This window comes from Ursus arctos, unplaced genomic scaffold, assembly GCF_023065955.2.
Source record: "Ursus arctos isolate Adak ecotype North America unplaced genomic scaffold, UrsArc2.0 scaffold_9, whole genome shotgun sequence".
In the NCBI taxonomy this organism is placed as follows: Eukaryota; Metazoa; Chordata; class Mammalia; order Carnivora; family Ursidae; genus Ursus; species Ursus arctos.
In genome coordinates, this window is record NW_026623111.1 from 56890561 (window position 1) to 56914764 (window position 24204).

The following is a 24204-nucleotide window of genomic DNA, read 5'->3' on the forward strand; positions in this document are numbered from 1 at the left end:
CCTTTATCCTTGCTCCTGCGGCCAGGTCAGACACCCCAAGACCTGCAGAGGCACTTAGGGCTGTCTCGAACCTTCTTGGTCCTTCTCTGTAGCCCTGCAGTACCAGCCAAGCCAATTAAATTATAAGGCACAAATGAGAGGAACTACTCAGGGTTCACTGTCCTCTTGGAGGCTCTTTCTTCTGCACTAGCAAGAAAAGAGAAACTTATCTCACAAAGAATACTTCAGATTCATTGGTCAGAATTCTAAGAATTTATCTGTTATCTGAAGATGTCCAATATGCGATTACTGAACTGGATTCAATTGCCTTCTCATATTAACTCCTCTTCACCAAGTACAAATATACAGGACAGAAGCCTTGATGATTCTCCTATTTTCCTATAGGACTCTTTTCCTTTTGTCTTTCTCCCAATTAGATTAATGTGCCACCTCTAAGGATTGACACATCAAGTTGGTCTAAAGCTACACTCTACCTCCCTCCCTTTCTCAACCCCACACCTTTGTTGAGCACCTGGTAGTGTCGGGAACTGTGTTAAGTGCTGGTTGTACAATGAGACTTAGTTTTGACCCTCATGGAGCTTATGGTCTAAACAGCTATTAAGTAGCAACATGCAAATGTAATGGCAGAATTTGAAAATTGGTGAGGAAGTGCAGGGCCACAGATGCATATAGAGAGAGGGACTTGACCTCCTATCAGGATTGGTGGGGCCCCAGAAGACCCCCCAGAGGAAGTGGTGGTTTGGCTGCCATATGCTTTTCAAGGGTTTGTAAATAATCGGCAAGAAAGACCTTTGCAGTTTTCTTTCCCTTTATGACTTTTAACGAGACACCTTGCATATATCTGGTATATTTTTATGACAGTGCATTTCAGTTTTACAAGTCTGTTCCACACAGTGCATTCGAGTTCCCTGAAGACAGGGGCTCCGCCAGTAATCCTTGAACTTGCAAATGTCAGCGGACTGCCTCCTGACACTCCTGTGAGACCTCGTGGGGAGGGGTCGTGATGGCAGGACATGAACTCTACGAGGAAGTCGAAGCTTTCTCAAACCTACTTTTGTGGATTGTGTTCACTTTTTAAAAATATGCATTGGCCTTTTTGGGTATTTAGTGTTATTTTGTTTGTTTTTAATGAGCATTTTTTTTTTAAACATAAAAACTATTCCTGTGATTTCCCTGCTTTCATCTCAGGCCTCTTCAGAGTTCCATGCTCTGCATATTTTTGGTGTTTCCAAATGAATATGAGTGTGTTGCCCTTATTTTTTGTTTAGTTCTTAGATTGCAAAGCATGTTATAAACAACTAGCAATCCTCCCAAAACAAAGCTGTAGGCAAGGTAACAGCCACGCATTAAATCCCTGAGAGAACAGAGAACTTTCTTCACTCTCTCAGAGTGCCCCTTCTTTCCTGACTTTGGCTTGTACTCTGAGCTCATCTATGGAGGTGGACTCAGTGAGGTTTGGCCTTAATTATTGTTTAATAATATTGTTTTTATGCTTTATGGAGGACCGAAATTAGAAATAACACCATTCAGTTCGTTGATAGGTGTGACAGAACAATCTTCTTGTTACTATTTGTTCCAACGGTTGTTATGTGATTATATGTTCAAGGCCACTCCTTATTTGTGGGGGGTGAGGTCTCAAGTGAAGAGTGAGTTCATTCATGATATTTATCACAGTCTTTCCAATCTGCTGGGAAGTGGTACGATCTTTAGACCAGAAAGATGGATGGGTGGGGAGGTCTGTGCCAACTGGTAGAGATAGATCCTTCTATTGGCTTTTGAAGGAAATGAATCAGAGTGCTCAATGGTCTGCTTTTGTCAGTGGGAAGGAAGATACCAAAGCAGAGACTGGTAGTGGGTACAAAAGGCACCCGGGTGCGTTGTGGTAGGTATGTGCTAGCCCTCTGGGTTAGGCTATAGTTTGATTGCAGTCAGACTTAGAATATTGCAGAAGCAATGTTTTCACTATAAGCTTGACAGCTTCCCAGTACTAACTTTTTCTTTTCTCATGAGATCAATGGTGATATTAACAGATATGATTTTTTTTTATTATATTATGATAGGTGGTAGCATTTGGAACATCTGCATAACTCAGTGAAGAGATGTTTTCCAAATAAGCAATGCATGATGTCACCAAATCCATTCAAAATGCAAGATAGACCAATATTGGACTTTAATATTACAGAATATGGACAGCTTATTGAAATGGCTTCAAATTCCACATTGCAGCTAATCTTTGAGAAATTATTGCTTGTCGAGTTTTTGTGTAGATACAGAGAAAGATAACCACAATTATCTTTAAAGGCTGTTACAACACTTCTTCCTTTTCCAACTACATATGTGTATGCTGCTGGGTGCAGAAGCAGAGATGAGAATCCAACTGTCTTCTACTGGCTGAACATTAAAAGATTATCAAAATTATAAAACAGTGCCTCTCTTCCTACTAATTTTTTTGTTTTGTTATTTTAATTTTTTGTATAGTTATTTTAATTAAATTGTTTTTATTTTAACATGTAATAGGTTTTTAATTTTTTTTCCAAAGAATTAAATAGATATTTAAACAATCTATCAGTTTTTATTGTTTATATGATAAAATCAGGGGATATAAGTTGCATAAGCAAAGCTGTTTTGGGTCTTCAATAATTTTTAAGAACGTAAAGTAGTCTTGAAACCAAAACGTTTCTTAAATGACCTATTTGCATAGTAACACTCTTTTTCATTCATGTCTCTACTCAAATGGCGTATGTTTAGAGAGGCCTATCTAAAAATAGCAGCCTTTTATTTTTCTTTCTGGCACTTACCATTATCAGACATTGTATTATGTATCTATTCTTTTTATTAGCTATCTTTTCAATGAAAATGTAGGCTCTGTTAAGAAAGAGATTGTTGTCTGTTTGGCCCATTACCTTATTTCCTTCACATAGTGACTATTCAGCGAAGAGTTGGAATAATGAAAATATTTCCTATGTGGATATTTTCCCTGCAGTGCTAAAGCTTTAGAGATTCCATGTGGAATTCTTTTTAATTATGCCTCACACTTTGGCTATTATTTTTGAGTCTCTCATGGGTTTTCATACCACCCGACACATCCTGTGAGCTTTCACATGGTGTTCCCCAGCACCCTCTCCCCACAACACATTCATATAGGTTTCAGGTTCCATATTTCCTGCCAAGAACAGCTGTCACCGTGGCTGGACACAGTCTCTTCACTACACACCCCATCCTAGGTGTGCTGGAGCCCTTAGGTAGAACTGCATGAAGTCCTATTGCAAAATGGGAAAGAACGCCCCTTCGTGGTATTCTCTCTTAGAGGAGCATAAAACATGCTCTAGAATTTTTAAGGCAAGAGCCCTTGGCGTTGTTTATTTGTGACTTCTCCCTCTCCAGTGACCCTGAATGGACCCCGGGGGGGAATGTGGACCCTAATCTGAGTTAAGAACACTCACATCTATTTAGACTCTCTCTCCCCTAACAATAAATACTATGCTGGTGTAAGCTTGTCACATACACCTGACTTCCTTCTTTAGAGCAGGACCTCAACCTTGGCTACACGTTTGAATCAGTTGAGGAACTTCAAAATACCGGTGCCTAATGTCCCACCCACAGAAGTTCCGAATTAGTTGATCTGGGATGCAGCCTAATCAGTGAGAGTATTCAAGCTTCCCCAATGATTCTAATGTGCAGACCTAGGTGTTGTCCCTCAGAGACTCCTCAGTCCTCCCCACAGGGACTTCTGTCATGCCCGTCCCTCCAGATCATGGCATACACCCCGCTGTAATTTTTTCCAAGAATTGAATGTCCCGTAAAACTACACTCTTTCTGATTTTTTCAATGGAGGAATAAGTCTCTCGTAAATTCAGGATGTGTCTGAACTGGAATGTGATCAATTGAATGAGAATCAGCCTTTCTCCTCTCCTAAGTGCACAGTGGGAAATAAAATATCTTCTCTATCGTTTGGTGGTTGTACTTAGACTCCTGCTCCGTCTCCAGTTGTTGCCTTCAGTTTGCTTCCTAGACTGACAATCTCAAACTCTTTTCAGTTTCCTTAAACCTATGAAGTTACTTGGAAGTCCATATTTATTTGAAGAGTTGGGTTCCATTGTTTAGAACAGCTTTTCTTACCCTTTTCCTTACACATTTCAAGGCCCCCCAGAATCATCAGAAACAAGCCTTCACCACCACAAGCGGGTTAGTTGTGCCGTCTCTGATTGATACCCCACCTCATCCTACACATTTCTACATCACAGGGCCATATTCTGTTATAGTTGTCTGACTCTCTTGTTTGATCATGAACTCCCAAAAACAGACCATGTATTTTTCTTAATTTTTGGCACTATCCATACCCAGACAGAGCATAATGCATAATAAACCATCAGTAAGTGTCTGTTAGAGGGAAGCACCCTTTAGTGCTGCCAAGTTTACCCTTTGTGGTTTTTCTCTCCCCTCTCTCAAGCCTCATTTCTCAACTAAAAGATGAGGATTAAGGGTAACAAGTAGGGGGATGTGAAAAAAATTTTATGATATTATCTAAAATAAAGAATAGTTTCTTGAAAAAAAAAATAAGTGCCTGTTAAGCAGATGAATGGACAGATGGATAAGTGTATTATATTCTGGGAAAAGTTAGTGAATATTTTATGAAATATTTATATTTGAAGTGTTCTTAGGGGGTCAATATCTGTAACTTTTACTTTACATGTGATGTCCAGTCGCGTGATTTATCTTGGATCGTACTCCTAGTTGTTGTGTACCTAGTCCTAGAACTAAGAAGTCCTAACTTTAATTCAGTGCCCTTGCTGTTTAGAATTTTCTGTAGGTTTTTTATTGTAGGTTGTGTTGCTTGGCTTCGATTTTGATTGATTAAGAATGGTTTAGGGGCTGCTATGTGAGAAAGCACTTTCCTGAGTGTAAGTCAGATATTTGGGGGGAGTACTTAAATTCCTAAGCTGTTCAATTACCACAGCTCATGCTCTGCTCTAATGGTTGAAACCATGGCCATTGACATCCCATGGTAAATGCTCAGATAGTCCCTTTGAAATACATGAGATCATTAATACATCACAGCATATGGTTATATGAATTGCATAGTACTTGCGCTTAACCTAGATCAATTTTTAAAGTAACAGTAAGAGTGAAAAACAAGAATGAGAAATAGTATTTTAAATAATGCAGGCCATGTTACTTGACATTCTATTTAATTAGGTATGCCCAAGAGTGAACATAAAATAGAAATATGAATATGCTCTACCTTCAGACAGTCTCAGTTCCTACATGTCTCTTAGAACTCGCACATCATGCTGCATTGTGTGTGAGTCTGGAGATGAAAGATATGATTTATTTTTCATTCAGCATGGCCCCTAACCCTGAGCCAGCTACCACCTCTGGTGTCAACCAGAGAAACTGATCTGATCAAGTAACGGAGAGAAAACCAGCCATGTTGGATTCCCTGAGAGGCAGTAGGTTGTTCTCCAGCATGGTACCTTCAAGAGCGATTTTCACAGACTTTAAAACTTATTACCCCATCAGGCAGGATTTTTCTATTTCTATATGTATGGGGAAAAAGGTATGTCTGCATATTTTATGATATATATATATATATAGTATATCGTATATGCTGTATATATTATATTATTGATAAAAAGAGCATTTTATAAAGAAATTATTTGTATGACTTTCTGATCAATAATGATGAATTGTACACACGTTGAGATATACCCCATCCTATCTGCAACAAATTCAGACATCAGAGCAAAACATCGTTAAAATTAGTAAACATAGTTGTTCTAGAAAACAAGAAAGAGAGAGCTCTGTAGACTGGAGTAAGGATATTTCCTTAAAAGAAAAAAGCAATGGGGGAGCAAATAAAGTTCAGAACAGTCTGAGCTGTGAAGTTGGTCCATAGGCAGGAAAGGGTTGGGACCCAGGTAAATGCTTGGAAAAAGGTGCTGGCATCTTTATGCCCACACAAGTTGTGTACATAGCTCAGGGCCACATCTGTACAACTTGTGTAAAATTGGGTGCTGGCAAAGATGCTACTTCTTTCTACCCTCGGCTGAGCGAAGGACAGCAGTATCTCCTGCCATTTCACTTGGGGCTCCTGCAGCACAGCTTGTACAGTTATGGGAGTCTGGAGCTGAGCCTTAGCAGGAGCAAATCTGGAAATGGAGCTGTGAGGAGTGCAGCCCTTAGTGCCAGGATTGCACAGGAGCCAGACTGCCAGTGGAGCCTATGCAAAGGCCACCACAAACTTGCTGTAAGAGATCAGGATGCCCTCAGAGGAGATACCCTGTGGAAAATGACTACACAAACACTTCACAAAGACAATAAAGGACAAACAACAAGCTTGGTAAACAGAAAAGCTGACAGTGAGGAAGATAGACATACTAGTACAATCAGAAAAGGACTTCAAAATAAGCACCTTTGATGCCATTAGCAAGATAAGAGATTACAGCCATGAGAGAAGAATGAAAGTTTAAAAACAAAAATATGGGGTTATGCCACAAGAATGGATAATTATGAAAAATAAGTAATTAGAAACATTGGCCATAAAAATATAGGTATTGAAATTAAAAAGTAAAATTTTAAAAGCAAACTGAATAGCAGTGAGCACAGCAGAAAAATAAACCCACTGGAGTAATAAAATGAACTTATCTCAGAATTCAACACAAAGATATAAAGAGCTAGAAAATATGGCTTGAGATATGGACGATGATTTAAGAAACTCCTCCAGGAGAGGATGGTAGGTATATTGTAGATAGAACCTTAAAGGAGTATCACTGATAATTTTATGAAACTAAAGAGAGATAGGAGTTTAAAAAAATTCACTGTGATGAGAAATATTAAGGCAAAATAATTATATTAGACACATGATATATACTAACATTTACAAAGGTAAAAGAAAGTATCTGCAAAAGAACAAGAATCAGAGTGAAGACTGATTACTTATCAATGGTTTTGGATGCCAGAGGACAATGGAATAATGTCTTCAAAAATTGGAGGAAAAAAAATTTAATTTAGAAGTTCATATGTAGCCAAACTATCACTCAGAAGTGATGGTACAACAAAGAAATTTCCAGATATATAAGGACTCAGGAAGTTTATCTCCTTTAGAATGAGTCCCTAAAACAGTAGAGTAGAAGGCAAGATGTAAAAGTGAGCTCTCCCCCAAAAATATATGTCTGTCTGAGTGCAGACTATAAAATAACATTAATCATTCAATTCAACATGGTTGATAAGTTGGAAATACAATTTTCAATCAACAATACTATAGGAACTGTGTGAAGAAAGATTGTGGAGGGTGAGTAAAAGTGTGGGACAAAGAAAACCACATCAGTTCAAATCTTCAGAGTGTCTGGCTCTTCTTTGAAACTCATTAAAGCTGTTGAACACTGTCCCACCCTGGCTCAGAGCTTTCCCCTAGGGGGACAGACAGGCTGTGAGAACAGAGAGCAGTGTAGCTCTTTCTAAAGCAAATGACTTTATTTGGAGAGATTGGAAGGAAGTTCAAACCTAAAGGCACTTTTAAAAATAATGGAGATTTCGGGCTAGACAACTAAGAGGAGGTTTGAGAGCAACATGCTAAACCACAGATCAGCTGTATGTTTAACAGAGAGAAACAAGGAAAAATAGAGCTAAGAAAATACCTCCTTGAGGGGGCGCCTGGGTGGCACAGCGGTTAAGCGTCTGCCTTCGGCTCAGGGCGTGATCCCGGCGTTCTGGGATCGAGCCCCACATCAGGCTCCTCCGCTATGAGCCTGCTTCTTCCTCTCCCACTCCCCCTGCTTGTGCTCCCTCTCTCGCTGGCTGTCTCTATCTCTGTCGAATAAATAAATAAAATCTTTAAAAAAAAAAAAAAAAAAAAAAAAAGAAAATACCTCCTTGGGAGTGGAACAAAAGACTGGGCTCAAAGACTATCCCTGTAAAGCTGCTTACATCTGATTCAGCCTGCAGAGCAATTCATTCCCCAAGGTACTGTTGAAACAATAGAGCAATCAATTGACAATTAGTGGAAAGTAAAAGCTGGGTATGATACCAATAGAGAAGACTGACTAAAATAAATGTAGTCTGCACTAGAAGACACCAAAATTTTCATGGAAAGATGTTGTCATTAGGAGCAAATTTAGGGCAGGTGGGGGGGGAAGGGGATGGAAAAAAGGAGAGATGGCACAAAAAGTAACAGAAAAATTTTAATTGCATGTAACCATGAGATTGTGGAACATTTTGTAATAAAAAATTATATAAATAAATTTATGACACTAAATTTTACTAGATAATATTTTTAAAAAATATTTTAAAAATATTTTAAAGTATTTTAAAAATATAAAAATATATAAAATATAAAATATTTTTTAAAATAATATTTAAAAAAAACTAGATAATATTCCTAAGGGGAAAAAAAATGACCAAAACTAACCCAAGAAGTAGGAAATCTGATTAAGATATTACATATAAAATAAATCAAAATGGTGGGGTTCTTCATATTTAAAAAATATAAGTAATAAATGGTTTTGAGATAATTTCTATTAATTCTTTAAATAATAAATAATGGTGTCTTATACAAACTGATTTGTGGGAAGAGAAGAAAGGGAGAGAAGGGGGAGAGGAAATTTAAAAACTCAGAAACACATACATATGTATGTATGAAATAAGGTGTTGTCATTAAATATTGAAGGAAATAACAATTCAATGTATAGTGTTAGAACAATTGACTTCTCATTTAGGAAAAAAAAATTCCGGTTAGATTCCTACCTAACACCATACATAAAAATTAATTACAGATGAAATAAAGAGAATAAAGTAAAAATAATAATAATAATAAATAAAATTTAAATTATTGAAGAATTTAATGGAAAAATATCTTCCTGAATTTAGAGCGGGTAAAGCTTTCTTGAAAAGATACAAACACAGAGATACAAACACAAGTGAAAAATCAACAAAAATCTTGACACAATTCAACACATCAAATTTATTTATTATTTTAGAGAGAGGGAGCATGAGCAGAGGGCAGGGGGGAGGGGCAGCAGGAGAGGGAGAGAGAGAGAGAATCTTAAGTGGGCTCTATGGTCAGTGTGGAGTCCTGTGCCGGGCTCAGTCTCACAACCCTGAGATCATGACCTGAGCTGAAATCAAGTGTCAGAAACTCAACCAACTGAGCCACCCAGGCGCCCCTGGTGTATCAAATTTTTAAAAACCTATAAACAAGGTGCCCATTAAAGTTAAAATAAAAGCATTATATAGGGACAAAATGTTTTCATTATATCCAGTATATATAAATACATTTTTTATTTTATTTATTATGCAAACAAAAGGTCTCACGTATTTACCACTGAACCAACTTACTAGTGCAGAAGCATAGAAATGGAGGAGAACCGTTTTCCCAGTAAAACATGGCTATTGTTAGGCAGCATGATGGTACAGCGTGACGTGGTGGGAGCAAGGGTGCAGCACAAATACAAGTGCCATCTCACATGCGGTTCCTCCTAGACTCAGCCTGGCTCTTCTCCCAGGTCTCTGGGAGTGGCGCCTGATTGATTATATTACTAATTTCCATCCGAATGCACTGTGGAATGCGAAGATTTTGCTTTTATTCCTTGGCCAGGAATCACGTGACCCTGTAAGTCCTATGAGAAGACAATGTAGTGGGAGGGGCCGATGAGCTTGAGCAGACCTCAGGACTTGGGGGAAGGCACCCTGGGGCCGATTGTCCCATCTGACTGGCTTGAGGGTTTCAAGGCTGTACCATAGGATGGGGGTGACCATAGCAAAGCACGGTGGGCTTTCTGAGCTGAGGAGAAGGAGCTGTGAGTCTGGGAAGACCATAATGGCTGAAGTTCACAGGACACAATACGGAAGAGGAGAGGCTGCACAGAGAAGAGACTCAGGTTGCGGCGGGGGAGGGGGGACACTCTCGAGTACTCGGGTGCATAAGGAGACTATCCATGGCAGAGAAAGGATCACCTGAAAGGAATGGAGATAACAGTGCCCAGCACCTACACAGTGCCAGGAATAGTTCCTATTTCTATTATCCAGACCAGAAAAGCTCAAGATTCACAGGCCTTTGGGTAGAATACATAGAAAAAGTATGTACTTGACATACCTCCAGCTAGACTGATGAGGGGGAAAAAAAATAGAAAACACAAATTACCAATATCAAGAATGAGACAGTGAATATAATTACACATTCTACAGATGTGAAAAGGATAATAAAGGAGTATGATTAAAAAATTTATGCCAATAAATTTAACAAGGTAGATGAAGTGGATGAATTTTTTGGAAAGATACAAAGTACCAAAGCTCAGGCAAGAAAAAATCTAGAACCTAAATAGCCCTATATCTATCAAAGGATTACATTTAAAAAGTTCCTCCCACAAAGAAATCTCGATGTGCAAATGGCTTCACTGGTGAATTTTACCTAGCATTTAAGGAAGAACTGTTACCAGTTCTACACCAACTCTAGAAAATTGAAAAAGAAGGAGCACTTCCCAATTGGCCAGCATTACTCTGATACCAAAACTAGACAAACATATTACAAGAATACAAAACTATAGGGGCACCTGGGTGGCTCATTGGTTAAGCATCTGCTTTTGGCTCAGGTCATGATCTTAGGGTCCTGGGATCGAGCCCCACATCGGGCTCCCTGCTTGGTGGGGAATTTGCTTCTCCCTCTCCCTCTGCTGCTCCCTTCCCCCATTCATGTTCTTTCTCAAATAAATAAATAAAATCTTTAAAAAAAAGGAAAACTATAGACTGCTATCTGTTGTGAATATAGATGCAAATATTCTGACTGAAACTTATCGAAATTTAATATATTGAAAGGATTATGCATCATGACCAAATGGAGTTTACCAAAGGATGCAAGATTGGCCCAACTTTACAAAATCAATCCATGTAACTCAGTATTTTAACAAACTAAAACCAACCAAACAAAAATAATAATTTTTTAAAAATCTCAATAGTCCCAGAAATCACATTTGACCAAGTCCATCATTCATCCCACCAAAAACTCACCACAGAGTGAGAAAGGGACTCCCTCAACCTGATAAATAACATTTATGAAAACCTTACAGCTAACATCATACTTCACCCCCTAAGATCAGGAATAAGACAAAGACGACCCTCCGATCACTTCTGTCTGACACTGTACTGGATGCTCTATCCAGTGTAATCAGGTAAGGAAAGTGATCAAATATATCCGGGTTGGGAAGGAAGAAGTAAAATGGTCTTTATTTTCAGACAACATGAATATTTGAAAATCCAGTGGAATCTACAAAATAACTGCTAGAATTTATGAATCAATTTAGTAAGCTTACAAAATGTATGGTCAGTATAATAATATAATCATGAATACCTGTGTACTTACCCCTTCCCAAGAAGTAGAATATTACCAGTAACTTACATCTACTATGTGCCTCTTATTCCGTCCCTGTGTTCAAAAACACCCCTCGATGTTTTATGTATAGTTTATATGCATGAGCGCATAAATGTAGACAAAGGAATGAGAAAAAGGTTAGAAGATTAGGAGAATACGCACCAGTCTAGCAAGAAGACAAGAATGGGGATTAAGTTTGAGTGATACTTTACCTATACCTACAGTTCTAATATTTTAAAAGGCAAAAAAGTATAAACTTAGAAAAAACACTCCAAGTATATATGCCAAGTGTTGATACTTGCCGAGTCTGAGTGGTGGCTGGATGGGGGGATTTTCTTTTTTCCCCTACATTCTGTGTAGTTTCTTTGTTATTTTTATATCTTTCTATGTTACTTCTCTATGTTTTTTAAATTTCCAGCAATAAAAAGGAGGTGATTTTTATAGAACATCATAAATGACAAATTCTGACGTACAGTGATTTGAGGGAGTAGTAAAAGACCTTTTGCATTATCGTATGTGGAGATGTCAGGGATCCACTGGAAAACAAATTCAGTGCCCATTATAATGGTAGAATATATGTCAATTTCTAGCCTGCATCTTTCCAGTATTTCAGTTATGACCAATTTGTTTGTTTTACTACAAGCTGTGGCGGTAGCACAAACCACGCCAAAACTCTCTGGCTGAAAACAACAGTCATTATTATAACTCACAAGTCTCGTTTGCTGAGAGATCGATCCACTGGGCTAGGCTGGGCTGATCTCAGATTGATTCATTCGTGTATTTATAAGTTGACTGCCTTACTTATGCGTCTGTGGGTCGACGGGGGCTCTACTCCGCTCTGGGTTTGAGTGATGCACTGTAGCTGTTCCCTGTGCGTCTCTGTCACCTGGGACCAGCAAACAGGCCCCGATGTGACCTTATCATGATTGCGGGATTGCCAAAGGCAAAGGGTAAAGATGCAAGACCTTTTGAGGGGAGGTTTTGAACTGGCATATTGTCATTTCTGCCTTATTGTATTGGCCAGATTGATTCCCACGGCCAGGTTCAGATTCAAAGCATGGAAAATAGACTCCATCTCTTAAAGGAACTGCAAAGTCACATGGTAAGGAGTTTGAATACAGAGGGAATGGGGGTGAAGAATTAGGGCCGTTAATGCAATATATCATACATTTCTTGACTTAACATGTACTTACATATGCATACATAAAGTAAGACGAATTTTTGCGAAGGATTTTTTACTATGTGTCTTGCTCTTTGATTTATGCCGTGCTACGTCGTGCTATGCTATTCCTTAAAAAAATGCTGATTGCCACTGGATTGTTTCAGGAGTTGTTAATGGGTTACAACTCACAGTTTGAAAAATACTGTAACCGGTGGGAGAGAACTACATTGTGTGAATGGAGGTTTCAGTTCCTGGATTCCGCTGGAAAAATTTACAAGAGGATTTGTGCTCCCATAAAGATAGCCAAAGGGAGAGTAGCGAGCACAAAGCAGCCTATTAAGCACACTCTCAAGATGGGAGAGCTGGCAGCCCAGAGGTGGCGATGCCCTGAGGCCACAGGAATCCTTTTCCTTTTATGTGAGCAGGGTCTTGGATCCTGGATAGATAGTCTCCAATGAAGGCTGCTTCCGGTCATTTGGGGTGTCCTCCCACAGGTTGGGAAGGGGAGTTTTTGATCCTGCAAGATTTGTCCCAGAACCATCATGGCAGCCTTCCCCCAGGGGCGTCGGGGGAGAGACACTAAAACCGCAATGCAAATGTGTTATAATGAGTCTAGGGGTTACCTTGGGGCGAGGTGAAAGAGGAGAGCACGTGTTCTGCCCCTATGGCTCTTGATCTGTTAGCCTTGGGGTCTTGGAAGCCACAAGGCCAGGATGTTGTGCTCCCAGGCTTCTAAGGCGTGATGTTGTGCTTCCTGTATGTAACCTCTTTATCACCGCCCTTGCCTCTAGCTCCTGTCTAACTCACTGCCTGCTCTATCAATACATTATAACATAACAGATGCAGGTACAGTAACTTTCTCTTCTCCCAGTTTTTTCTCCAGGGTAATATGTGAATGACTCTGGCCTATCCTGAGCAGGTACTGGGTATTTTCTAGATGCCAGGCAATGTGCTAAGCACTTTATATACATCATCTCATATACTTCTCTAGCCATGTTGATGAAGTTGTTATTATTCTAGATATATAAGTAAAAACTGAGACTGAAATAGGCATTTCTCCAACGTTTCCCAGGTTTTAACTGTACAGCCTGAGGTTTGAACTGGAGTCTTAGATATTGACCAAGGAACAGAGGAGGATAGACAAGCACTTAAAATTTGCCATGGCTAGTATTTTTGTCATGGATAATCCTAAACATATAGGTTAGTAAAATAGTAATTTGATATATCGTACAACCTGCCGAGTTTAATCTTCTCTTTACCAACGTTTGTCTAGCAGCAAGATTTCTAGAGCAGCCCTTGTCTAATAGAAATCTAGACAGGATTTCTAGTCTTGTGTGGTAGATGAAAAAGAAATGCAATTTACCTAATTTGCACATGTGGAGGCTTTAGTATTTTCTTTTAAGAAGCAAAACACTGTTAAATTGTCTTTCCAACATACTTTAAACATGGTAGGTTAAGGTCAGTTATGTCTGGGGTGCCTGGTGGCTCAGTCGGTTAAAGCGGCTGCCTTCGGCTCAGGTCATGATCCCAGAGTCCTGGGATCGGACCCCACATCTGGCTCCCTGCTCAGTGGGGAGCCTGCTTCTCCCTCTCCAACTCCCCCTGCTTGTACGCTCTCTCTCTCTCTCTATCAAATAAATAAAATCTTTAAAAAAAATTTTTTTTTAATTAAAAATAAATAAATAAAATCAGTTATCTCTGCTTGAGATTCTGGTAGTTGTAGATCTGATTTAATTCCTAAAACATTTCAGTTATTTGGTGACCAACTATCTAGACCATTGTATCCTTAAACATCTGTTAGCCTCCCCCCTCCCAATCTTTATTGACTTTTTCATTAATATCTTTGAGAAGTGAATTTGAAGTAGTAGAAACTCAAGCTTCATCTATTTGGACTCTCCTTGCATCTTCTCTGACGGTGCATGTAAGTACTCGGGCGTGGTGGGGCGGTAGTTCTCCCTGTTACAGGTTCCTAACCTGGCATCCAATCAGATATCCTTCATCTCAGCTGGTCCTTGGCCAGCTGTCTACGCATGCGCTGTCCCTTTGGTTTCCAGTGGTTTTATCACTCTGTGATGGGAAACTAAGAAAGTGTCTAAGGCATCTGCCTAGGCTCTCCTTACATCCATTTAATTATTTGGAGCCATGACACCTGCTCAATCTCCACCTAGACTATGAGGAAAAGATCCCTTTGTTTTTGAACATCCCAAACCAATACTGGGTTTTTTGCCAACTCTCCAAGACACAGCCCAAGGCACATTGACTAGCAACCTCTCCCTGGGAACCTCTCAAGTCTAAGCTCTCACCACCGCTTCCAATGTCCTGACTTTATATTTAGCCCTTCCATTTTCTAGCTTGAGTCCCTCTGTCTTTCCTAAGTGTTTGTCTTTTGAAATCCAGGAGCCAGGGAGTAAGTTAGTTCTTCTCTGTTCTCTCTTGTCTGTATCACTTCTCTGAGTCAATAAGCACAGCCTGGTCTCAGCCGCTGCTTGAATGCTTGAAGGAGGTGTGTAGCATAAGCCCTGATAGCTGGCTTTCCTTTTTGTAATACAAGTGCCTAATAAGTTGGGCCTAAGAGCTTTGATTGCCGGGGCACCCACTTCAAAGAGGCATCCATTTCAAAGATGGCTATCTCCAGTAAACACCTCTCCAGCTGCTAGATAAAGAACCAGGCCACCACTCCCTGCCAGACTTCTTTGCTTTAGAGATCTTGGTTGGTTTTGGTGACTGAGCACTTGGGCTGCTTGTGTTTTCTCTACCTGACTCTTAAATTCCCACCCTGAACCGCAATAAAAGCAAATTCTCATACCTGTGCACTCTCTCCCTACCGGAGACCTCACTGGGTGCCCCTAGTGTGCTGTGTAATTTCCTGGTCATGTAAATGATAAACTTTTCTGGGGTGCCTGGGTGGCTCAGTCGTTAAGCCTCTGCCTTCCGCTCAGGTCACGATCTCAGGGTCCTGGGATCGAGCCCTGCATCGGGCTCCCTGCTCAGGGGGAAGCCTGCTTCTCTCTCTCCCACTCCCCCTGCTTGTGTTCCCTCTCTTGCTGGCTGTCTCTCTCTCTGTCAAATAAATAAATAAAATCTTAAATAATAATAATAATAATAATAATAATGATAATAATAAACTTTTCTTTTTCTCAAAGTTTCCTGGTGTTCATTGCTGATGCTGTCTTACAGTCATAATAAAAACCACAAGGGCCGGTCCAGCCACAATACTGGTTACCAATAGGCTGAGACCAGCACACAATGAGGCGGGAGAAGGGAAGATCTAGGACTATAGACAAAGGGAATTACAGGGATTATCAAAAAATGGTTTGTGTTTCCTGAATATCGGGTCTCGTTGGTATGCATGATCTAGACTATCTGGCCTTTAGAAGCTACGTCCTTAAAGCAAAAGAATTGCACTCTCTAGTTTTCAGATTTGACCCTGGGGAACCTAAGGGGCTGTTGGATGGCTGTAGAACCCCCCACCCCCAACCCCATCTTCTCTTTGCAGCTAGTACATTTCTCCTTGCTTTGATCATGTTACATAGAGAGCTTGGTAAACATTTTTCCTTTAAAGAAAGGGTTAAAAAATGTTTGACACCCATTCCACTTGACTTTAATACTCTGCATATAGAATGGTGGTTAATGAAATAGACCCTTGCCTCTTACCTCCACTGACCTCCAACCCCAGATGCACCAATGTCTATTTGAAGGGATCAAGGCTTGGTTGATGAGAGGAAGAAAAGACAAGCATACATCCAGCCCCCAGGTTCACTGGATTTTGCAGAGAAAAGATTTGAGGCAGAAGCTGATGGAACTACTCAAGAGTGATCCCGCGAATTTCTGAGAACAAAGGGATTCCATACTCCTAAATAATCAAATATGGCACAGAGCAGGACCCTGTTGGCCCTCAGCTCTGTAAGGAACCTGGCACTGTTCTGACACCCCGGGGATTAGAAGCTTTGGAGGCATCCAGAGATTGTCCTTGGTATGGACAATATATTCTAACGATATGCATCACAACCAAAAAATACCCGATAGGAACCAAAGAAGCCAGAGAAAAAGAAGATACGCTCTGTAGTCATTGCCACTGACCCACTGGTTTATAAGTACTTCTTGAGGATTCCTAGAAATAACAGGGGGACTTTTGGGGGAAGACACTGAAATATAGGTTCTATTTAGCCGGGATACATTTAGCCATCATATGACTGTCTCCAAAGCAAATAATGCTGAAGAACGTTTTTCTAATCTAGAAAAAAACATATACATTCATACAAATTCCACTGCAATTACTCTTGTTATTTATGTAGTAGGACAACTTCCAGCTGAAGGAGTGATCCACCTGAATAAGCATGTCCATGGTGTTACTTTTATATCTGAACTAGAGTTCTGGTTTTGTTCCCAGCCTCACCTCTGACTCATCATTGTGAAACTAAGAAATCATTTAGCCTCTCAGCACCTCAAAATCTCTCTTCTGTGAATGAGGATAATGGGTAAACCTTCTCTTGCTTCACTGAATTGTTGTGAAGTTTAATTAGATAATGTTTGCACAGCCCTTTGAACTCTACTAATTAAATTGATGTGTAAATATGGTGCTTCCTTTTATCAGGATGCCTTGACTGAGCCATTTCATAAAGACTTAAAGATGACCATGATAGGAGGATTCATAGGGAAAGGATTTTTTTTTTTAATTCATGTGAACTCAATTTTGAGATCTTCAAATAGGCTTCTGAAAATACCCAGTTGAAGTTCTAATTAATAGGAGTAAGGATATAGCCTCATACTTGCTCAAGGGGTAGTGGTTACACCTTCACATCAGGGTAAACTTAGCACTTAGGCTGTACTACTGTGCTCTGTGTGTGCTTTAGGTATTGGCATTATTTCTTTTTAAAGATTTTGTTTTAGAGAGAGAGAGAGAGAGAGTACAAGTGGGGGAGGGGCAGAAGGACGAGCAGACTCCCCACTGAGCAAGAACACCCATGTGGGGCTCCATCCTAGGACCCAGAGATCATGACCTGAACCAAAGTCAGATGCTTAACTGAGTGGGCCACCCAGGCGCCCCATATTGGCATTGTTTTTAAGGTGTTATGTTTATTCATTATATTTTACTAAGACAACACTGGTGATTTATTTCATACCTGTCATATAAGGAATCACCCAATAACAAATTTGCAGTCACCTAATAAGAAAGTCATAACGTTTGAAGTAGTGTGATTCAATGTAGCTCACCCATGGGTTGGCCTACTTATCAATCAAAGAGATTTCCATCCACAACAGAGAAATCTTAGCTAAATCAGAAATACTCGTACTAAATTTTCCGATGAGAATAGCTCACCCTAAAATAATTACCCCAATTATTTCTGAAAATGTGTTTTAATAATAGGTCTTTTTTTCTGTCAGAAATAAATTCATAGATGAATTAATTGGCTTGGGGAAAAAAAAAACACAAGCCTTCCTCTATAAACCTGCCTTGGGCTTTAGTGTGTAATTATATTTGTAAGCTAGAATTTTTTAATGATGATATCATATGTATGTAGCAATTAAATTTCGTACGTTACTGAGTATCCCAGAATATAGAATTGAAATATTTTATCAGGACCTTAGACAACTGCTATGAGAGTTTTGAAAACTATTAAATATCAAGGTGGGAGTTCACAACGGCAAATGCTTCTGTAAAATCTAACAGCTAGTTTATTATACTTGTATTGTTTCTTCTGTCGTATGTACTTCAGGAATATATCTGCTGATGGATCAGCATAATGTAAAAGCACTTTGAACTGTTAGAAACTTCAAATTCAGCTTCTGATTCCTGTCTTCTGAAATGGGTATTCTGCCCTGAATCCTCATCTGAATGAAAGAGTAGAATTCCAGGGATTCTTTAGGTCCTGGTTGAGGGCTTGTGAAAAGTGTGAAGTGCCTTAGTAAACTCTGGGCAGAATGGCCCAGGTAAGTATAATGTTGATATTTTCAGAAGGTGGCAAATAAGTATTGATTATTATGATCTAAAGGGACACGAAAGAAAACAAAATACAGATCTGAAACCAAAATATATTGCCTCAGGAGGCACAAAGACAAACTAGAATTTGAGCGTGCTACTATAGAGAACAGGGAATGAATATTCTATTTATGGCTCTAAAATTCTGAATGAATCTATATCCTCACCCATTGGGATTTTTAACTAGGAGGATGAATGTTTTAAGAACAACCAGTTCTCTGTTAGTTTTAGTCTAACTTTAGCTTATTTTGGAAAACAAACCTTTCCAGGTTTTGGAAAATCTTTAACACTGGCTTTCAGCTCAGAAAAAGACTAGCTCTTAAAACCAAAGCAGTTTTCCCTGTTCTGAGGGGGATTCAACTTTTTGAGGTAACTGCACTCTGGAGGTTTCTGGCCAGCCAGGAGGCCAAGGAACAATTCAGAAGGAAATGGTGGAAATAGCTGAGGGAAGAGGAATAATAGGATGAAGGCTATTAGGGTTGTGCTGAGGTTTGGAGGAATCTAGAAGAGAGGACATTTTTAGGTTTTTATCTTTTGTTTGCCATGGCCAAGACATGTTTCAAGGAAACAGTTTTGGAATCAGAATAACTTTGAGTACTTCCTCAAAAACATTAAAAAACACAGACCACTGGATGGGTGGAATTTTATTCCTTTAGGTTCTAAGATATCTCTCCAACAAACACTTTTGTTCACCTCAAAAGTTCTTCAGAATGGCTATTATAATTCTAAATTACAGAACGGTGAAATGATGGTGACATGATGCGATCTAGAAAGGTAGTTACAAGAATTTGGGATGTGGTATAAACATGTGTAAGAAGCAGGAGTCTGTATCAGAGGGGAGAATGGTGTTGGTTTTAGACTGAGGCAAATCCCGGAGAGTCTGAGACTGGTCAGCTCAAGTGCTATTTGTATACCTTGTGCCTCACCCCCCCACGTCTAAGGGCTGGCCCTTCTCTAGTTGCAAACCTGACCAATTTGCGGTTCTCCCCATTCAGGAAGTTTTGGGGAGATTTCATAAACAAAACAAGGCTCTTGTTTTATGAAGAAAGTTCTCATAAAATTTTATTTAGTGGCCTGAGGCACAGTGTTTCCACAGGATTTCCCAAAGTTCAGAGGACACTCTCTGAATTTCTCAGTTCTTAGGGCCAGTTTGAAGAATGGATTTATCCAGGTTACTCACATCTCCTCCCTGTGAACTTCTCCCATATAGATATACAACAAAAATGACAGGGACATAGGCAAGTTTCATAGTAAGTAGTGAGACTGATCTCTACTAAGGATAAAAGATTTTTAACTGATTGAGTAATCAAAGGATTCCTAAAAAGGGTTCCTTATTCTTGGAGACAAAATAAATTCAGCATTTGGGGAGCTTTGATAAAAGAAACCAAAGTTCAGACTCAATACAAGACTTACCTCATCATTCCAGTCAGAGAGACCAAAAGCTCCCTATCCCAGCAAAAGGCTCAAGGGGCTACAGAGGTACCCATGGTTTCTGAGTTGAGATCTTGAATCATGGCCAAGAGTGGTTATTGATGAGATCTTCATGGATCTCCAATATTGTTAAATACTGGCTCTCCCTAAATACCCAAACAATCCATTGATACAACAATCTGAGCTTATGGTTACAGAAGCATGGGAAAACACTGTCCTGGCAGTCTTTTAGGAGGAATGGTATCCTAGAGCTTCCTGCAGTCATCAAGCCTGTGAAGGTTGATTCTGAGCATTTCTTTCTAATTCTATGTTCAGTTGATGTCACTTGCTATCTTGAAGTCCCATGGTCGGAGTATATATGCCATAGAATAGTATTTATATCACAGAAATCATCAAATCCCACAAATCAGGGATTCCCCCCAACCCCCAGAGAGCCAGTTTACCTTGGTAGTGTCTTGGGGTGTAGAAGGAAAGTTGGGATATTTAGATGTTGAAATTTGTTTTAAGGCAAGTCTTTTAATGTGGAGGCTTGCTTAAGATTGGGTAAGGAGCATAATATAAAAGTTTAGGATGGGTGGGTACAACAAGGAGAGGATTTTGAAGCAAGGATTTTCAAGGGTCTTAGAGAACAAACAGTCATTTGATACTATCTACTGAAAAGTCAAACAATTAGATGTTAATTAAAATGAATTTTTTAATAACTTCCCAAGACAGTGAAATTATTTGCAACTTCTATCTTTCTGAGCAAGAGTTTCCTGAAATAATAGTCATGTTATAAAGACATAAGTCATATTAATGTATACAATAAGCTACGTGGGTGTGGATGGTTTCGGTTCTCACATACAATGCTTGAGCCTTCAAATTATATAAGAATTAAGGATAGGTTTCCATGGAATTATCACAGCAAAAAATAATTTAAAAGTAAATAAATAAAGCTCATAGGAAATAGTTATTTGAAATCACTATTCATTTTTAGCTTTAACAAAACGTGAAAAAACCTCTGACTGCACATCCTCATAGCTTTTAAGACCTATTGGTGTTTAAATATTTACCAAATATTTAAATAGCTTTTAATTCTATTCCACTGTTATCAAATGATAAAAATTTAAATATGCTGCATTTGTATACTTGGGAAACTAAATACATCATGTCTAAGAAATTTATTTTTAGTGTCCTTAAAAATATAATTAATAAACAACTTTATACTTCCAATCATATGCCTCTACAAGACAGCAGTGTAGATGGATGACTTAGAGTATTTAAGATATCTGAAACAGATTTTTATGTCCATTTGTTATCATTTCAGCATTAAATACAGTTCGTATTCTTTCTTTCTTCAGTAGAATGATAAGATCAGAAGTGTGCAAGGATCTGAAATGAATTAGTTGAGAGAGAAAGAAAAGAACATTTAATTTAACTATACAAAAGATAATGTTTAAATCCTAGAAATGGAAGGCATTACTAACCTTCCCAGATCAATTCCTTCCTTACCCAATTGTGAATATTTCTTGTGAGGAATAAGGGCAGTATACGGTTTCTCTTTGTGGAGCATTTTCTTATTCTTAAAATATTCTCTGTAATGAGCCGAAAGCTATTTCCTGTGTTCCCTCCTTCTTTCATTCTTCCTTCTGAAAACATTTAGAGTAAATCTACTCTCTATTCAGTTTAACATATTAATGACACTTCCATAATTACCGGGTTTTGCTTTTGTTTTCAGTTGTTTTGTTTGTTTGTTTGTTTTGTTTTTCCTGAGATAGGCAGCCTGAGTTTATGCAACATTCTTCTATTTCAGAGGTCTTCAGTGTGTGGACCAGTACTGATCCATGACTCTTATCCTCTGAGAACCATAGGTCCACAAAGAGATAAGGTGCTGAGCAGGAGTATTAATCAACATACTGCTTCCTTCACTGAAAAAGCCTTGCTGTGAAAAAAGAAAGCTAGCTGAGTTAAGCAGTGTGTTTAGTGAGATAGTTGTTTTACATTGGGGCATGAGCTTGCTTACCCTGTTGCAGACTGGTAGTAAACAGTTAAACCAACTAGTGTGATAGCACTTGCTCCACATGACGTGAGTTCTAGAACTGTTCTAATCATTCTTCTGTAGGCCAGCCACTAAAATACCAGTGCTTCCAGAGAGACTCTGCTGAAAATATAGTGGAAAACATCATATCCTTATATCTGGACACTGTTTGTCTTAGAGTAGCCTAATGAATTTATCTATCTATCTATCTATCTATCTATCTATCTATCTATCTTTTATAGAAGGAAGGGGGGAGGGGCAGAAGGACAGGGAGAGAGAGAATCTCAAGTAGGCTCTATGCCCAGCGCAGCACCTGACACAGGGCTCGATCCCACAACCTTGAGATCATGACTTGACCCAAAATTAAGAGTAGGATCCCCCACTGACTGAGCTACCCAGACGCCCCTAGTTTTTAATGAATTTTTAATCAAGTACAACACCTGGTCAGAATTATACATTTATCTCCTCTTAAATTCTTTTTGCTACTTACAGTCCACCATTCCAAAGTGGGCTACCTATTAACTATTCTATCTGATTTTGTTCATTTACACATGTAAGCTATGCACCTACCGCTGTGTTAAAACCAATACCAAAACATCTCAGTCACTTTAAACAGCCGCCTTTTTTTTTTTTTTTTTAATTTCTCATGAGTTTGTGTTCAGCTGGTCAGTTATGGTGACCTTGGCTCATTCCTTCTAATTTTGACTTGGGCTCATGCAAGCATCTGCCTTCAGCTGGTGGTTAGCTAGAGTCTAGTCTAGGATGGCCTCAGCTGAAATGACTCAGCTTTCCTCCACAGGATTTGTATCCTCCAGTAGTCTAGCTTGAGCTTGTTCTCATGGCTGTCACAGGGTCCCAAGAGCTATAGGAAGAACACAAGACCCCTGTAAGGAATAGCCCCAGTGTAGAGTAGATCAGAGAAAGGCAGAAAATAGACCTGGAGGAGAACAAAGATGAAATAACCATCACAGTGCCAGTGTGTTCTTCCAAGTTCTTTATCAAAAATTTTGAAAATGGCACCAACAAATACTTTTCATGGAAGACCTCAATAGACCTTCTTAGAGATGCATTGATCAACAGTTTTGGAAAACATTATTTAACTATCCGTGACTGTACCAATAGGAGCTTTTATTCAACCCATGTTTTTCCATCATGCTAATAAGGGTTTAGTGAAAAATTTTGTCAAATTTGATGCTGCAATGAAGAAATCCCTAATTTTCTGAACATAAATGATCATCACTGCATTTAATTATAATAGCAAAATATTAGAAAGAGTTCAGGACTGTACAACTTATGGTAATCCATATAATAAATTATTTCTTTTGGGTCTTAAATTTCAAATAATTGATAAGATAGGGAAATGCGCACAATTTAATTTTAATGACAAAATGGTAGGATTCATAAACACAATATTGGTAAATTTATAGGTATCATATTTTATACCTAATATATAAATATTTTAAAATCTTAGAAAAACAAAAATATACTTACTCTCATTGAATGGCATGATTATAGTGATTTTTATTTTCGTTTTAAACTTAAGATATTTTCTAGATTTTCTAAAATGGAAAATAAGCATGTATTTAAGGTGTTTCCATTTTGTAATTTTCCTGAGAATTAAAATCAAGCACACATTTCCCTCCATTTTGAAAATTATGCATTTGTTTATTGCCAGTCTCATAGTCTCTGAGAAAACATAATGAACAACTACAATTGGGAGGGAAATTTGGATCTTTCTCAAAAGCATAGTAGCTGGATTTTAATAACTTTCATCAACATTTTCATCTTAAAGATATTTCCTGCAGGGGCGCCTGGGTGGCGCAGTCGTTAAGCGTCTGCCTTCGGCTCAGGGCGTGATCCCGGCGTTCTGGGATCGAGCCCCACATCAGGCTCCTCCGCTATGAGCCTGCTTCTTCCTCTCCCACTCCCCCTGCTTGTGTTCCCTCTCTCGCTGGCTGTCTCTCTCTCTGTCAAATAAATAAATAAAATCTTAAAAAAAAAGATATTTCCTGCAGCTATAATCAATGTATACTTCCTTTTCTTTTTTTAAGAAAAGATTTCCCTTTATTAACCATCTATAAAATTCCCATCTAGATCACTACCCTTTTGGAGCTCTTTAGTAACTAAGAGCAATGGATACAATCTGTACACCAGTTCAGAAAAGTTCACATCACCACCAGTTCAGAACATCTGATTCACTAAGCTTAGATTATTTAAAAAGAATGATTAGAAATTAAACACCACAAATAAGA

The 24204-nt window shown here is 38.9% G+C and overlaps 1 protein-coding gene across 3 annotated transcripts in view; it reads left to right on the forward strand.

Moving 5' to 3' along the window:
• MTHFD2L (methylenetetrahydrofolate dehydrogenase (NADP+ dependent) 2 like) overlaps positions 1-24204 on the forward strand; it is a 124533-nt gene that overhangs the window by 70961 nt on the left and 29368 nt on the right. The window lies entirely within an intron of this gene.